Below are 12,077 nucleotides of genomic sequence, written 5' to 3'. Positions count from 1 at the left end.
CACACACACGTATGCTTTTTTTTTTGTTTTGTTTTGTTTGTTTGGTTGGTTTTTTAGGTCTTTTGAGACAGGGTTTCTCTATGTAGCTCTGGCTGTCCTGGAACTAGCTCTGTAGACCAGTTGGTCTCAAACTCACAGAGACCTGCCTGCCTCTGCCGCCCAAGTGTTGAGATTAAAGGCGTGCATCTTCGTGCCTAGCAACAGAGCTACTTTTATCACTGGAAAATCTACCTGTTTGGATTGGCTTAAAAGCAATGTTTCTGTCCCAGCCACATCGAAGTAAAAGTGATAAATGCTCACTAATACTTATATCCATATGAATACTCATATTTGCTTAAATAAGCATAGACAATACGGAAAAGAGTTCTGGAAGGCTGGCGTCAGCATACATTTGCATAATCAAAACAAATGAAGGACGCCTCCAATGTTCTCTTTGACTGTTACTTCTTTTTTTTTCTTAATTGTCATTTTCTGATTAGTCTTAATATTTTATAAAAGAAATTCTTTATCCTGCCTTTGACCTACCGCATCTGGGCCTGCTTGGCCCCATGTGTCACCCTTTAAACACAAAGCCTGAAGCCACTTATCTATCCTATTTGAATGCCGTTTAAAATTCAAGACTGGCGAACTTGAAAATTCTTTAAAATGGAATTCTAGAAAATCTCCAGTGTTCCGCAAATCATATTCCGTTTCCACTTTTCGCCAGAGCAGACAAATTCCCCAGAGTTAGGCCGTGTTCCAGGGCATCCTCCTTTTCATTGAATTATTTTGAGGATGAAAAGCTTTTCTATTGCACCCCCACAAAATCTGCTATGCCAAGCACCACAAGCAGTCACATAGAGCCCTGAGCCCCACACAATGCTTGCAATTGTAGCGTTCCTCCTAGCTCTGCTTCTCGGTTCCCAGGCCTGTGATCTGTACACTGAATGCGGGTTTAACACTGACGGACCCAAGGGCCACACATGCCTTCCAGTGTCTGCACTGAGGTAATGGGGGGTGGGGGTTGTTCCTTCAGCATGAGGACCCACCACCGAAGACAGTAGATTCTCTTGTCTCCAGTCACACATGAACCGTTTGTGTTGTGTGAGGAGAAGAGGGCCCTGGTCAATGGATAGTTGCCAACTACTCTCCTCAGAAGAAAAATGGCTTAAATTTAAGACTATATTCAGCAAGTGATTTTATTCAGATGCCCATCTGGTAGAGCTCTGTCAAACAATTTAATCGAGAAGCTTCACCAGAAGGTCTGCTGTTTACAGATTCCCTATGGATGTGTGTGGGGACTTACTTTAAGAACATTGCCCTTGGTGTTATCTCAGCCATGTCGCCAGTGCTGGGAGACCAGGTCTGGGGTCACTGGTCCACCCACAGAGCTAGGAGGATCTCTTGTCATCCCCCACTATGTCTGCAGCAGGGGCAGCCCCCCAAGCAGGTTTCAGGGGCTTCATCCGTGTCTCTCAGTAATTCTCTGTTAACAGACAGTCCTGACTGTGGGGAACCTCTGCCAAGTATGCAGGACTTCCACACACATGAGCTGATTTTTTTTCCTTTACTGTATCTCGGCCATATTTTGTTAAGCTGTCCAAAACTCTTTGAAGAGCTGTAAGTCAATATATAATTTTATTGATCTTATTTTATGCGTATGAGTGTTTTTCCTGCATACACATATGTGCCGTGTGCGTCTGGCATCCATGGAGTCTGAAGGTGTCAGGTGGTTTTAAGTCACTATGTGAACTGAAACCCACTTCTACAAAAGCGACAAGTGTTTTCACAACTGAGTCATCTCTCCAACCAAATAGATAGTTTTAAATCAGTTTCTCCAACCATCCTGGGTAGGAAAAATTATGGTTGGTTATTCTTACCTTGAGGAATCGTTCTTATACATAAGTGTTTATTTGACAGTTACACAGATTGCTGCTAACTGGTTGGCAATATTCTAAAAGTCTGTCAGTTATCTGCTTTCTACTATCTGTTCTTCTGCTGTTTTTGTTTTCTTCAGAGTTGAAAAAGACAACCAGAATCAAGATTCACAAAGCATGTCTGTAATCCCAGCACTCAGGAGGCTAAAACAGGAGGCTAGCCTGGGCTCTACAGCAAGTTTCAGGCCAATCTTGGCTATACAGCAAGACCTTGTTTCAGAAAACAACAAAACAAAGACAAAAATAGATTAATAAATAGAAGTCAAAGACAATATTAGACCTAAAAATTCAAATTCATTTAGATTTACAGCTAAATATAATTGGACCTGGGGAGATGGCCCAGTTGGACAGTACTCCATGCATAAGAATGAACACCGAAGTTTGGGTTGCTACCTACATAAAAGCTTGGTACACATCTGCAACCTCAGCATGGGTCAGCACAGATTAGAGAAGAAAAAGATCTGTGGAGCTCATTGGCTAAGCAGCCTAATAGAATCATAAGCTCTGGGTTCAGTGTGGGACCCTGTCTCAACAATTAAGGTAAAGAGTGACTGAGGAAAATACCTGACATCTACACATGTATGCATAAGATACAAATCCACAAACACGTACACATACATGTATCACTCACAGAGAATATATCTCATATACCTTTAAGAGAATGTTCAGCATTGCTCTTTTTGAACCAAGATTCTATTATTCTCAACAAACTGCTACGGTTTTCATACAAGAAACTACAAAGTACAGAGACTTGACATCTAGCCAATAAATGAAAGATCAATGACACTAGATTAAGATAAAACACACACAGGAAACTAGGTTATGTCTCATGTGCAAAGGGATTTGGTAGAGATTTTAGAATCGTGTTTTGTTTGGTGGGTGATGAAGAGTCTGGATCCGGCCTTGATGGGCAGGTGAGGAGAAGTCAGTGGGGGAAAGGGAAGAGAAACAGGTCTCTGAAGTGGAGGGTAGAGAGAAAGACGAGGAGGGCTGGTCCGAACCAAGGATGTGCGGTATACGAAAGAATCTATGTTGCAGTCATTCAGTAATTGTTTCTAATCATCCACAGAGGGGATTTCTTTAACTAGGTCAAGGTAAGGTAGATAGAGTAGCATTGGGGTGAGCAGAGGCAAACTGCACAGTGCTGAAGCTAATGGCATTCCTGAGCTTTGTTAGTCCGAGACCCAGCAGAGCCTGCTGAGCCCAATGTGGCCAATGAGATGAGTGTTCGCTATCCTTTGCTTCAGTATGATGCTATCTCCAGTGTGAGCCTTGTGAAATGACCTGTTCCCGTCATGCCTCTGACACCATGTCCTATCCCAGAACCCTGACCCAGTCCTGAAATTCTCTGCCTTAGTTTATAAACTGCCTTCTGCTCTATAAACTTTTCCCATAAGATGAGTTACCCAAAGCTCAGATGTCCTCTCTTGAGAACCCACAGGAATCCCTGTGCATGTCCGCAGCCTCTAATAAACTCCCTCCTATTCCTTGCTTTGTCTCATCTCTGAATTTCTTATCTGATGGTGACTAGAACTGAGAAATCCCTGGTCGAAAGTGTTCATCTTCTCTTATCTCTGAGGCCTCCCTCACCTCCAAACACAGCAGGACAGCATTACTGAAGACTCTAAAACAAATCTCCCTTTGTGTAGAGAAGCCAAACTTTCTTGCAACATTATGAATGTGTTTTCCTTTCTATTCATAATGTATAGCTTCCCCTGTCACTATAAAGCACAGGCTGGCCTTAAACAAGGGAATCTTCCTGCCTTTCCCTCTCAAGGGCTATGTTTACAGGTATGTGCCACCATGCCCATTTTGTAACATGTATGTCTGTGTACAGAAATATGTACTTCTCATGACTTCTTGATAAACCATATCAAATTAAAGTTCAATAGAGGATAAAAACTCAACGCCAACCCCAGTCTCTCTCCACTAGTTGGACCGCCTTGTATACTATTTTGAATGCCAAGGCCTTGTGGAAGTCTGATTTGGATGCATTGTTTGCTGCCTCTTTTCTTTCAGACAGTCAGTCTTCAAGCCCTCTGGAGTACTGGCATCCCTCTGGAACTAGACTAAACTAGTCTTGAATACTGTACTTTGTTTTTAACTGGTGGTCCTTTCTCAGAAAGCACAGCTCAATGTTCTGCATTGCTGTTTTCTAACAAAGAATAATTTCAGTGACTTCATATTTTTCTCTGATTTCCTACTTAGAATTAAAAACTTCCTCATGCTAGATGTGGCAATACACACCTTTAATCCCAGCACTCTGGAGACAGGCAAGGAGGTAGGTGAATCTCTGTGGATCTGAGGCCAACTTGGTCTACAGTTCCAGGCCAGCCTGCATGGTGAGACTTTGTCTCAAAACAAAACAAAACAAACAAAGAAACCCAAAAGAATCTAAGAACCTTTATCAGTTGTGCAAATTAACATTGTGCATTTTTTTTTCTATTTTACACAATCTGCTTCATGTGTCTTACTTCAGCATGCATTGCAAACTCCACTAAAGGTAAAATAAACACCACACAGAGATGCTGGAAGACTAGCCACTGTCTCCTGATGGGTTAGTACCCTCTTCCCAAAACCATGCTTTGCACAGAATCTCAGCTCTCATCTCTCTTAAGGCTCTTTCATCCACAGACCCCGCATTTACTTTTGATTTTAAGAAAGGGGGAGGGGACAGCAGTTTGTGGCATTCATTAGTTTGGCTCAACCCCTTAGCTCCACGCGAATAATAGTCTAATTGTCAGTGAGATTAGCTTCTGAGCTGCCACTCTGTCCCTTCCTGGATTTTCCACTGTGTGCTGTGGCAAGAGCCACCTCCGCAGGGCTGATTTCATTTGTCCTCTAGTTTGAACAACGAGCAGGGTGAGGAGGGTCTCAGGGTGGCTAGGCAAAATGGGATCAATGTCTCCAGAATGGCACTCAACAAATGTGGATTTCTTGTAAGAAACCAGGAAATCTAAGCCACTGTAAGGCAAGGGGTCACCTATTCTGTGTTTTACATCTAGGCTGTGGGGAATAATACATGTCTTCAAAATCCTCTCTTAAACACCTTTCAAAAATATAAAGCAAAGAAAGGAAGTCCCAGCTGAAGGAGGAAAGAAAGCTTTGAGCATCCCTTCTTTTTTAAAATCTGATGAGACTCTCCAGCGACAACACACTCCTCAGAGCATTTCCCACTTTGCTTTGCAGCATTCACGGGGGTTTTGATTAAATTCTTGGGCGTTGGTAATGTCTGAGTGCTCTCTTTTTTTCTCTCTCTCTCCCCATTCCTCTCTTGGTCTCTGTGGACACTTTCACTTACATGTATATACCTCCAGACAGACACAAATAAATAATATTTTTAAATCCTAAAGAAAAGGGAAGCAGACTCCCTCTCCCTCAGAAGACATCAACTGTCAGCAGTTTCTAACTCAGGGGGGTGGAGGTTGGTGAGCCGCCACATCCTCCATGCTGGAATGACTGTTTTGTTCCTAACTCAGGGGGTGGAGGATGGTGAGCCCCCACATCCTCCATGCTGGAATGACTGTTTCGACCCTGCTTAGGGACCCACAGCTGCTATGAACTCACGAGGGCAAAATACTGTCAAATCCTGAAGATTCTGTTTCCTTCTGGTCCTCCCTGACCTCTGGATCTTACCATTTTTCTGCCTGATAGGAAATATATATATATTCTGACACATTCTTTAATCCAAGCACTCAGGAGGCAGAGGAAGGTAGATCTCTATGATTCAAGTCCAGCCAGGTCTACATAGCAAGCTCTAGGCCAACCAAATCTACATAGTCAGAGCCTGTCTCAAAGCGGGAAAAATAGTGTGGGCCTAAAGAGGTGGCTGGGAAGTTAAGTACACTCGTTGCCCTTTGAAGAGGGTCAGAGTTCAATTGCCAGCACCCACATGTTGACTCAACCGTCTGTAACTCCAGTCCAGGGAATCTGTTCCCCTGATGATCTGCATAGGCACCAGACACGCACATGTATAGGGTACACACACACACACAAATAGAACTTTAATTGTGGGTGTGTACGTCTTGCGTGTGTGGCAGTCAGAGAACGACATCTCTGAGTTGTTTCTTTCCTTCCTCTGTGGGTTCTAGGACCACACCCAGAGACTGTATTTAGGTCATCAGGTTTTCTAGGCAGTGTCTTTGCCCAACGAGCCCTCTCTCCGGCCTGTGAAGGCCTCTTTTGACAAGAGCAGTTCTTTTGTGTTGTTTTGCAGGCCTTCATGGGCTAAGGTGAGGACCCAAAGGCTGTGCACTCGGGGATGTTACCTCTGACCTGTGATGACGTGCATGCAATCGGTGCACAGCCGAGTCCAGGTGTTGCACATTAGCCTGCAGACTGTAGCAGCCTCTTGAGGTTAATATCAAGAAATTATCATTAGAGAAATGCTATTTTAAAATAGAAGAGGATAAACTGGTATGTGGTTTTTGTTTGTTTGTTTGTTTGTTTGTTTTATTGTGCTTTGTTTTGAAGTGGGATCTCTTTATGTCATCCTGGTTGTCCTGGAATCTGTAGACCAGGCTGGCCTTAAACTCATAGAGATCTGTCTGCCTCTGCATCCAAGTGCTGGGATTAAAGGTGTGTGCCACCATGCCCAGCCCAGAGGACAACTGAGTTTTATCAGGACTTTTTTCATTTTCCCTATTTTTTCTTCTCTATTTCTGCTCAGCCAGTGGCTCAGATTGTTTTTTCATTCTCTACCTGCTTTTTGCCGGGACAGGTTTATGTAAAAGAGCTGGTCCAAGATAGGGTGGAATCTTATTCTCCCACCCTGCATCTGCACCCCACATTTCCATCTTGCACTTCCATGTTGGGTATACTTGCTAGATTGGCCCCAGAACTGTTCTTAGATCATGTCATTCCTTGGTCTGTAGGCTCACTGTTAATAGTTCCCCACGCAGAATTTTGTCCTGAACCTCTGTGAACCACAGCAGCAATCTAAGAATGCATCCAGAGTGCAGTAACCATGGAAACTCCATCATTTGTAACAATAATAGGAACTGAATATTTACTTCGAGAAGACTTAATCTGTTAAGATAATTACCATGGAGGAACATTTCTTATGGGAATACTTCTTATGGATATTAGCTCATACACTCTGTGCAGCTCTCTGAGTCCTAGCTAGGAAAACTGAACAGATCTCTCTCTCTCTCTCTCTCTCTCTCTCTCTCTCTCTCTCTCTCTCTCTCTCTCTCTCACACACACACACACACACAGAGAGAGAGAGAGAGAGAGAGAGAGAGAGAGAGAGAGAGAGAGAGATTTGTATTAAAGATACAAAAAGTTCCTAATAAAATGGAAACCTTGTAAAATCATAAAATTTCAATTATTAGGAGTACTGGAAGAGAAGACAGACTTTACTGTTTGATGGAGGAGGAAAATATTCTATTCAAGAAGGTCAGAATTCATTTGTATTTGTTTCAGTTTTTCTTATTTTTTTTAATCAGGGTCTTGCTATACAGCTCTGGTTGTCCTGGAACTGCCTATGTAGACCAAGTTCAACTTATAACAATAGCAATCCTCCTGCCTCTGTCTCCCAAGTGCTGGGACTACAGGCTTGCACTACCAGGGATTCAACCTCCAGATTCATTTTAATTCAATTCTCTGTTCATTATTTGGTGAATATTTATAGAGAACCTACTGGGCGGATTATACTTTTCAATAGTGTTGGTACAACAACAAATTTGACAGAAACTCATCCTAGCAGGGATCTGGGCAATAAACAAATACAGTATAGGGTGTGGGGCGTAATTACAGGAGGGGCACAGCTGATGTCTGTGCCCGAGTGCTCAGACTTGGAGCTGCCCCAGGTGACACCAAGTGGAACATAGCATGCTCTTCGCCTCTTCCAGCTCCGACTAAGCAGTGGATTCTGGAGCAAGATGCATACTGTTGCTGTTTTAAGCACTATATTCTAGGGCAGTTTATTATAAAGCAATGGAGCAACTAGAATAAGAATAGAATAGAATAAGATAAAAATCATCCACATGAAGAAGGGATAATGGTTGCCTCGCAAGGGCCAAGTGCTCGTAAATTCTTACTATCGGGGTTATTGTATTTTATTGTCAGCTGCCGTCATTATGAAACTGATAGGATTTAAAAGATGATATGTAGCATTAATCTGTCTTAGTTGTCCACTCCCCCTCTGTCTCCTGCAACGCTCTCTTTCTTCACCTAAGAACCGTGTGGCTCAAGGTCACTGAAGTAGCTAAGTATTCACTTTTGCTGTTGACTTTACCTGGCCTATTTCACTACTTCCCATTCAAGCCACTTTTAGCCTGTCCCTTCAGATCTATCCTTCAGATCTATTCTCTTACATAGCAACCAGAGGGAGCATTATTTTTAAAAATATTCAAATACGTCCTACTTAAAATCCTTCACTGGCTCCCACGGTTAGGATACAGCCTCCAGGCCTGAACTTGGCTTCCAGCCCTGTGCAATCTGCCCTCTGCTTACCTCCCCAGGCTTATCAAAGCCTGCTTGGCTGCAACCAGCCTGGCTAGCCTGTACCTGCTCTCCTTTCCAGCCCGGGTTCTGGAACACACTGTTCTCTTTGATCCTTAGAGCCTTTTTAAAGGTCTTTTTAGGGCTTGACTCTTTCTGTTCTGGGTTCCACTTTAAACCTCATTTGCTCACAGACCCCATGTCCAATAGTACATTTTAAATGGTGAAGGGAAGATAGCAATACTTATTTGTATTATTGTATAGGTATCTGTTTAATGTCTGCCTCCACAAAGATTTCTTCACAGCCACAGGCCCTCAAACCTAACACCTAGGAAGAAAATGAGGGTCAGATTGGTTCATTGCGTAGGGTGTGTTTAGTATCTCGACATTGCATTTTATTGTTCAAGTTCACAGCCGTGTTGAATAGAGGGTACAGAAAGCTCCCTTTGAGCCCCCCCCCCCTGCGGTCTCAGCACTCTGGTGTGATGATTCCTGCTCTTAACATGGCTGCTGCACTCTCTGGTGTCACAGGAGATCTACCCTTGGGCATTTAGCCTTTTCTGGGCAAGAATAAAGAAGGACACTCATGACCTGGCACAGCCTCTGTATTGTCAGGGGCTTTAAACATCCCAGCGGGAGCTTCAGAGCCTCTGTCCCTGCATCCAGCCACCCATAAGGTTCAGGAAGGGGATCTGCCAGGAGATCTTTAGGACAAGGCACTCTCTTCTCAGGACAAAGAGCATCTCGGGGACTTCAGTGTGCTGGGTATCCCGATTGTAGAAGGAGCAGGCAAGTTGAGAGTGGGCATGCTCTTTGCATTCCTGGGCATCATTCCCCCCCTCCCCCCCCCCCGCAGAGAGAGGCACCATCAGGAGAAACCAAGGAATCCTTTATTACATCTCCAGAAACCCTATCCTAACCTCTCAGTCAGGACTGAATGCTTTCCAAGCTCACAGACAGTTAGAGCATGCGTACTGACTACAGCTGCAAAGGGTGCTGGGAAAGTAAACGTCTCCATTTCAGCTCTGCATCAGAAAAGGAAATGAAGAGGAGAGACGGACAATCGGGTGGTAGTGAGAGTGACTGCCAACTTCTACAGAAAATCAAGAGCCACGCTTAGAGGTTTCTTTCTAAATTAATATATACAGACTCACCAAATTACTCAGATGTTTCTTTGCCCCCGCACCCCCCCACCAAATTAACCTAGGAACAAAAGCATCGGTCCACACAAAGGCTTGTCACGAAAAAGATTTATTCCTGTTGGTGATTGCTCTAAGCTAGGAACAATCTAACAACTATCAAAAATGAGTGAACAAGCAAATGGCGGTGAATCCGCACCATAGGACGCTGTTTTGTAACGGAAAAGGGTGAAATCGCAGTGCATCAGCACTTAAGGGAAAGAAGCCAGAGCTACAGTAGAGGACATTCCTTCCTTATGGCTCAGCTTGTATGAAGCTCTAAAGACTGAGAAGAACCTGCACCCCTACACTCACCAAAACTCTATTCACAGAAGCTAAAACGTGGGCGCAACCGAGGTGCCCAGCAATGACGATATGGGTCAAGAGAATGCAGTGTATTTACACAGGGGATCACTACCGTCATGAAATGAATCAAACCCTGTCATCTGTGCCTACATTCAACCAACATGGAGGACATAATACAAATAAAATAAGTCAAGCATAATGGACAAGTGTCACAATTCTCTTTCATACATAGTATATAGACAGAAGCCAGGGGGTGGTGGCACACTTCTTTAGTCCTAGCACTCAGGAGGCTGCAACACGCAGAGCTCTGAGTTCAAGGCCAGCCTGATCTACAGAGTGAGTTCCAGGACAGCCAGAGCTACACAGAGAAACCCTGTCTCAAAAAAACCAAAACTAACCAACCAACCAAAGGTTGATTTCACAGAAATAGAAAGCCCAATGTTGGTCATTAGAGACTGATGAGTTGGGGCTTCTAGGGGTTAAATGCTTCATAAATATACTTGTCAATGTGCTCGTGGGCCCTGTGTCTCATTATCATGAATACCAAAGTACATTTAAATGAACAAATGAGTTCCGGTGTGGCTGAAGTTTACAATTTACTACGTGTCTTGTGTGTGGCAGGGGATGCAGAAGAAATGATACGCTGTACACATGTATTAAATTGTTACAGTCTATCTCATTAATGTGTGCAATTGCTATGTTCAGTTAAATTGCAAATAATTCTGCAACTGCAAATTAATCTATACGAGCAGAAGGGCAGAGTGGTAAATATGGTTCATTTATTGAGATATGTTAATTATACCTCAATAAAGTTGTAAAAAAAAAAGCATGGGGCCTGGTGTCACACTCCCAGCACACAGAAGGTGGAAGAAAGATCAAGAGTTCAAGGGCAGCCTTGGTTACAAACTGAGTTTGAGGCCAGCCTGGACTCCGTGAGATTCTTCCTCAAAAACAAACCAGCTAAACAAACAAACAAAAAACAAAGACAGCTACAAAAGGAAGCTACTTCCTGGTGTTTCTCATGCAGGCACCCGGTGGTTCGTGGTGAGCGAGCACCACAGGTTGGGAGGAAGACTTCGAGCAGTGTTTGAGAAATTCTGAGCTGGGGCAATGCCGGAATCCCCAAACACAGATGTTAGGACATCTTTGGACGTCAGAGTCTCTGCGGATGCCTTTCTGGCATTGCTTTCCTGAAATGTGTGCACTGAACTTGGTGACAGTAATTCTTAAAGATAGAACAGTGAGGACAGAAGCCAGACTGGGAGGACTAGGGAGAAACAAGAAGACATAGGGAGGAAAGCGGGTACCTCTTGGTGTACGTTTGTCTCTTCTTCAGAGAAGAGAAAGCTGAGGGCGCTGTTTGGCTCAGTGTATGAGAGAGCCAGTAGTGTCGGAACACAAGGAGGTAGGTGATGAAGAGCCAAGACAGGAAGGATGCTGGATAGTACTCATGCATTGAAACAGAAAGGCTCTGCTGTCGCCCCTGGGAACACTTGCGAGGGCTGTGTGCCCGGGGACAGTGCATGCTCACTGGGAGTATACCTGCTGCTGACCTAAGATTCTTCAAGTGGATAATAGAACCATCATTGTGTTCTTTATAAACATACGTGTTCAGGATGCAATGCTGACTTCCAGGTGTTCATCATTCAATGCCAGTCACTGTCAGCTGAGCCTCTTTTACTTGCTACAACACCTGTCCTGTTGAACTTGAAGCAGATCCTAGATTCTTTTATGGATACTCAATAAACAGGTCAATAAAGTGAGTAGACAGTTCTCAGAAGAAAAACCATAAACAGCTAACACGTTTAAAGTGTCCAACATCCTTCACTATTAGTTAAATTCAAATTAAAACTTCTTTGAGGTTCCATCCCACCCATTCAGAATGACCATCATATAACACAAGCAACATTAAACGTGGGGGAAAGAGGACCCTTTATGCACTGTTGGTGTGGTAAACTGTTGCAGCCACTATAGAATCCATGTGTACATCTCTCAAACACCTAATAGAATTGTGGGTGGCTGAACCATGGTGGCGAACACCTTTAATCCCAGCGCATGCGAGACAGAGGCAGGTGGATCTCTGTCAGTTCGAGGCCAGCTTGGTCTACAAAGTGAGTTCCAGAATACTGTTGAAGGAAGTGTCATTGGGGATGGATTTTTGAGGTTTTAAAAGGCCACACCAGGCCCAGTCTCTCTCTCTCTCTCTCTCTCTCTCTCTCTCTCTCTCTCTCTC

Source organism: Microtus ochrogaster, assembly GCF_000317375.1.
Source record: "Microtus ochrogaster isolate Prairie Vole_2 chromosome 14 unlocalized genomic scaffold, MicOch1.0 chr14_random_1, whole genome shotgun sequence".
Classification (NCBI taxonomy): domain Eukaryota; kingdom Metazoa; phylum Chordata; class Mammalia; order Rodentia; family Cricetidae; genus Microtus; species Microtus ochrogaster.
Note: the sequence above shows the minus strand (reverse complement) of the source record.